At 38.7% G+C, this 6636-nt stretch overlaps 1 pseudogene; it reads right to left on the reverse strand.

Annotated features, from left to right (window-relative positions):
* Positions 1–940: 940 nt before the first annotated feature.
* Positions 941–1800, reverse strand: LOC122738583 (annotated as a pseudogene).
* Positions 1801–6636: the final 4836 nt, after the last annotated feature.

A 6636-nucleotide genomic window follows, 5' to 3' on the forward strand; every position in this document is an offset into this window, starting at 1 on the left:
TCAGTAAGATGAGTTTTTCTGATTTCAGGTCTAATACTCTATCTGTTGCACCACCTAGTTGCCCCTTGAAACCCAGAATATCTGAGTCTGAGTCCTGTTTCTTCAGTGTGATTGTGAACAAATCACTTAATATTCTTGAGTTTTAGTTACCATCCACACTACCTTTTCCCCATCTACTCAGTAGAAGATCTTATACTATACTAAGAAAATAGAAGTGTTTTACCATAGCTCTTTCTTCCCTACTCTGCACCTCATAACCTCTAGAAACAAAGCCCTATTTTCTCTTCCTATAGTCCCTCATGAAGTCTTCCTCTTTACCATATCCAGGGCCTTTATTCTCTTTCCTCCCATTTCCTTGGGAAATTTGCCTCCATAATAACTCCTCCCCCCATTTTCAATCTCTTCCAGTTTGCTGGCTTCTTCCCTGCTGCCTGAATATTGAGGTCTCCCCCATCCTTCAAAAATAAACAAATAAGCAAAACCTACTTAATTCTATCCTTAACCCTACCATTCTTTCAAATTATTGTCCTGTTTCTTCTTTCTTTCACAGTCAAACTCCTAGAAAAAGCTGTCTATAATAATTGATCCTACTTCCTCTCCTATCCTTCCTCAACTCCTTTTAATACTTGGAGAATTTGAAGAAATTCTTTTTTTCCAAAGTTACAAATGACCTTTTAATTACCCACACCACCAGCCTTTTCTCATCATCTATTTTGATCCTTCTGTGGGGGGTTTAACACTAATAATCACCTTTTTCTCTTGCATAAGCTTCTTTTCTGGGTTTGTTTTCATAATATGGTTCTCTCATGATTCTCTCCTATCTGTCTGATTACTGCTACATGGTCTTCTCATGCCTGGAATACATTCTTATTTGCCCCTACTATTTATAGCTTTTTTGTTTCTTTTCTTTTCTTTTCTTTTCTTTTTAGTCAGTACCAAGTCACTTTATCGGGATGTAAATGGTGGTAGTGTTTTTGGTACAGATTATGGAAAGGTCAGATAACCAAAATATGCATGCACTGAAAGACAGGAGGAGTGGCACCCACAGTTCCCAGGTGTGGGGGAAGCCAGGTGTGGCTTTGCTCTCGTTGTCACTGTCTCCAAGGGTGTGCTCATCAAAAAGATATACCACCGGGGTGGCTAGGTGGCACAGTGGATAGAGCCCCAGCCCTGTAGTCAGGAGTACCTGAGTTCAAATCCGGCCTCAGACATTTAACACTTACTAGCTGTGTGACCCTGGGCAAGTCACTTAACCCCAATTGCCTCACTAAAAAAAAAAAAAAAGATATACCACCATGACAGAATTGAGTGCCCCCATTTTGCACAGGTTGGTTACATGATAACTCAGTTGTTTGATGGACTTTACCTGTTTTTTTACTTTGTCCAGGTAGTGAGTTACAGTGAAACCACATGAATTGGGTTCGTTTTTGTCAGTTGCCAGGTTGTGTAGTTCTAGTAACGACTGATTCACATTTTTTTTTTCCAAGTGCAAAGCACACTCCATTGTGTCCAGTCGGCTCTCCCAGTCATCGTGGTCTGGTTTCTTGATGTCTTTCAGGAAGATGTAGCCCATTGGTTCTTCATTTTCATCAGTTTCTCAGCATGCTCCCACTCCTCATGGGACTGGTGTAGGAAATACTCGGCAAAGTTCTTCAGGGCCATGTCATCTTGGTCAAAGTAGTAAGACATAGGCAGATAATTGTAGGAGGCATAGAGCTCCAGGTTGATTTGCGGGTTTATGGTGGCCTCAGAGTCCTGCTGGTAGTTCTGTCGCACCTGAGAGGGAGACAAGGTCATCATGGTGGCAGAGATGGTGGAGGCGGCTTAGATGAGGAGCAGCGTAGCAACTGCTGCTGAGGCTGAGGCTGGGGCGGTGCTGGCCGGGGCAGCTGAGGCGGACAGCTGCTGCTCAAAGGTAAGACAGAGAACTGTTGGTTATTGGAGGTGAAGGTGGAGAGGTGGCTAAGGGCAGCTCAGGCCGGGAATGGAGCAGCAGGTTCCGTTCAAGCATTGTTGAAGTTGGAAACCAACCATAGCGACTCCTCTTCCCTGAGTTTCTGGGCTTCTGGCCTATAGCTTCTTTCAAAGTACAACTCTAATTCCCTTCCATGAGGCCTCTTTTTTTCATTCCCATTACCTAGAAACCTATCTAGAAAACAGTAGGTGCTTTATAAATGCTTATTGATGGATTGAAATGGGACATATAAAATGCTTTACAAATGCGATGACTTGCAGAAATGTGAATTATTGCCATCATTGCCATTAATGCATCCTAAAATCAAATGACCTTCTTTAGGCTTTCAGATCACACTATTTGCTTGCAGTCCAACAAAATCCTCAGACATTTACTTTTATTTTATTTTATGTGTCCTGTAACTTAGTCATCTCTTTCATATTTTTTAGTACTTTCATTGATGAATTGAACCTAGGAAAATGTTATCCTAATTGTGTCATGAATTGTACTAGCTATTCTCCTTAGACTCAAGATATCTGAAAATTTAATAAACATGCTGATTCTGTCTTCATGCAGGTTATTATTTAAAGTACTGAAAGAATAAGATTGAGTACAAATCCCTGAGAGATTCCACTATAGAGAGACATCTCCAGTTTGAGGTAAGAGCATCAAGCAACATCTGAGAATATATACGCTGAACCTGAATTGGTTAGCAGGATTAGCAACTAGACCTCATCTTGACTTAGATGTTTAGAGTTGTAGGAAAGTTTATAATGAAGATATTTCTTTCCTAATTGTCAGGTCATAAAGGGAAACTAAACTTAGCTCCATATCTTTTCCTGGTATCTTGTATTTACCTGAGCTTTTTTTTCAGCTTTCCAGCCAATTCATCTGTCAATGATTCAGTGATACTAAAGTTCCTAATATTTCAAAACTCAGTATATTTATGATCTAATTGGCATGAGTATTTGCCCCAATAATGATGGCTGTATGTGATTCATGCCTGTACATTATATATGACTATTTAGTGTCAATCAACTAGAATTTAATAAATATCAAGTACTGCGCCAAGTACTGACAATACAAAGAAAGGCAAAAAACAACAGTCTCTTCTCTCAAGGATCTCGCAATCTAATGGGGGACAAAATAAAAGCAACTTGTTCATTTCTTACTCTAATTTTGCCACAAGGGTCCATCCAGTTTCCTGGGGGCCTTTCCCTCTTTCAAAAGAAAGAAGCAACCAGAGGAGAAGACAAGAGAAACCAAGGGAAATCAGAGAAGCAAATGAAACTCATAGGCTGTCAATGGGTCATCATTTTTGCTTTTGACACATGACCATTCCACTTATTTTTTTACTTATGAATTTCTTTGCTGGTATCCTTTATGTTTCTTCTCTGTTTGTAATATGTGGTAACCTGCTGACACCTATTATGTACTTTTGATTGCTTGCTCAGCGACATTTATTTTGATTTCTTCAGAGACTATATTGCTCCATGTCTAGCAGTCAACAGAAAGAATAGGAAAAAAATTGGTATTAAAATGGTGGTTCTTTGTCTCAGGTAACCTTGGGATTTAAAGTTCATTTTACTACAAATGTATTAAAAAGGGGAAACTCTTATATCTCTCTATCATTACCTTTTCCTTTCCCTCTTTTCGCCCTATGATCCCCAAGAATAGGATAGAAAGAAGCAATGCTATTTAGGAAGTTATTTTGAAACATGCTAAACGAGTCAGATGGCTTCAGCTTCTGGCTCATTAACTGTCAGGGCTCAGTAAAAGTAGTACAGTCTTTACAATGTTCAGTAACAAGCAGACATTCTCCTCTTGCTAGATCCCAAGTGGAAAACAATTAAGCTAGTGAGACATCATCTGCCTCTTTTTCATGTTCTTAGTCCTTGCTAGAGGCTCCTTAGGGACTCAGCCTGCATGACAACCTGAGGAACACTTTCTTTCTACTAGGCAACAATTTTATACATTACGCTCCAATCATGCTCTAATGCCTGATTTGTACTAGGATTGCATTTTGGAACATCCAAAAGGCTTTATTCATTCATCTCTTAAACTAACATTTGTTTTGTTCATATTATGCACAAGTCTCTATAAAAGGTACTAGGACTACAAAGTCAAAAATTTTTTTAAAAAAATCCCTGTTCTCAAGAAACTTATATTCTATTGGTTGGACACAGCATGTGCATATATATATGAAAGTATGTAAATAATAATAATAATAATAATAATAATAATAATAATAAACAATAAACCATTTTGGAATTTGTAAAGTACCATAAATACATTATGTAATTTGATGCAATGTAATACAATCTCAAGTAATACAATGTAATTTCAAGAGGTAAAGTACACTAACTTGGGTAATCAGAAAAATTGGGAGTAGGAACTTAAACTTTGATTTGAAAGAAGGGAGGAATTTTAAGAGGCAGGGATAAGAGTCCATTCCAGAGGGGCAGCTAGGTGGTGCAGTGGATAAAGCATGGGCCCAGGATTCAGGAGGACCTGAGTTCAAATCTGGCCTCAGACACTTGACACTTACTAACTGTGTGACCCTGGGCAAGTCAATTACCCCTCATTGCCCCACAAAAATAGAGTCCATTCCAGATGTACTACAAATTTCTGTTGTTGTTTAGTCATTTTCAGTCATGTCTACCTCTTCATGATCCCCTTTTGGGGTTTTCTTGGCAAATATAGTAAATTGATTTATCATTTACTTCTTCAGCTCATTTAACAAATGAGGACACTGAGGCAAACAGGGTTAGGTGACTTCCCTCTAATTTATGTCATCTACTTTCAACTTGCCCTTCATTGCAAAAAGGAATACAATATATTATTTTTTTTGTGGGGCAATGAGGGTTAAGTGACTTGCCCAGGGTCACACAGCTAGGAAGTCTCAAGTGTCTGAGGCCGGATTTGAACTCAGGTTCTCCTGAATCCAGGGCTAGTGCTTTATCCACTGGGCCACCTAGCTGCCCCAATATATTCTTTCTTAATTGATTTGCTACTATGTTCTTAGCAGAGGTTGTTCCAGTTTCTCATTTCTCCACAAGATTCCTAATGTACCTCCTCTTCCTACCATCTTTGCCAAGGATCTTGCCTCATACTTCATTGAAAAATGGAAACCATTTGCCTAGCATTGCCTTTTTTGTTTTGTTTTAAATTTTGCGGGGCAATGACGGTTAAGTGACTTGCCCAGGGTCACACAGCTAGTAAGTGTCAAGTATCTGAGGTTGGCTTTGAACTCAGGTCCTCCTGAATCTAGGACCAGTACTTTCTCCACTGTGACACCTAGCTGCCCTCCCCTAGTATTGCCTTTTCCCCGCCTTTTCTTCATCTCTCATGACTTGGACATCTCCCTCTACTATATCTTCCTTCACTCTGGTCTATAATGAATTTGCCATTCTCCTGATCAAAACAATGATGAAATTGTTAAATACTAAACATAGATTCTTGGGACACTCTACTGGAGACATATGTTCAAATTGAATGATTAATGACTACTCTTTGTATTCTACCATTCAACCAATTCAGATCCATCTAATTGCGTATCTCTATTTTTTTCCCCTAAAAGAATAATACAAGATACTTTATCAAATAGTTTGCTGTTATGTTAGTGAACTATTGTCTATAACCTTATAAGTCCCAGTCTGATACCACATTGAGGCATGGGGGGATATTTTTTTATTCTTAAAGTCTTTATTGGTTTAACACAAACTCTGGTAGATTCTACCATGCTAGAAGGTCTTTGACTATGGTCCCAGCAAAAGACGGTTGATCTACATTCCAAGGTGAGTAGGTAACTGAGGTATAGTGGCAAAGTTATGAAACCCATGAAATAGAAAAAAATATAGGATATGGACAGAGAAAAAAGAGAACATAGGGCAGAGAAGTGTAGGATGTCCACATTTGGTAAATAGGATGATAAACCAGCAAAGGAGATTGAGAAAGAGTATTCAAATAGCAAAGAAGAGAATTAAGAAAGTGCAGTGCCTCAAAAACCAAAGGAGATACAGATATACAAGAGAAGGGGGCTGTAGTTGACAATATTAAAAACTCTAAAGTCTAAGGCCTGAGTAGGTCTAAAAAAGGCTACTGTGCTTGGCAACTGAGAGAATCTTAAATTATTACATATGTTAGAGTATTTACATGACTTTCTAGTGGGTCCATCATCAGCACTGATAAACAATATGTCTTCCTTTGATAGACATTATTCCACCTTTTAATAACTTTAGTTTGCCTTGTCTGGGCCAAATTTAGAATGGGGAGTTAATTGGGCAGCTCACCGTAATATTGAGGTTCAGAAAATAATGGGGGACCTCTAGTTCCTGAGTTTCCCATTCTCCAAATTGTCTCTTTTCCAGTTATGTCTCCCAGACTAATAAGAAAGGAGATCAACAGCCTCTTTTTCACAAACAAATCAGGTTTTATTAATAGTAACGACATTTACAACAGAAGTGGATTTAATAAAGCTAGGTACAATGAGAAAGGGGATAAAGAAAGGGAAAAATATGAACCACTTCACAGATAGTTAAAGTCTAAATCTCTAGGGTAAAAAGGCCCCCAAGGTACCTCGAATAAGCTCTGCTACCTCAGCTACTTAGAAAAGCTTGGGTCTAGCAAAAACTAACTCAAACACTAAAGTTGTTTCCAGCTCAGCTGGCCTAATGAACCAG

The sequence above is a fragment of the Dromiciops gliroides genome, chromosome 2, assembly GCF_019393635.1.
Source record: "Dromiciops gliroides isolate mDroGli1 chromosome 2, mDroGli1.pri, whole genome shotgun sequence".
Classification (NCBI taxonomy): Eukaryota; Metazoa; Chordata; class Mammalia; order Microbiotheria; family Microbiotheriidae; genus Dromiciops; species Dromiciops gliroides.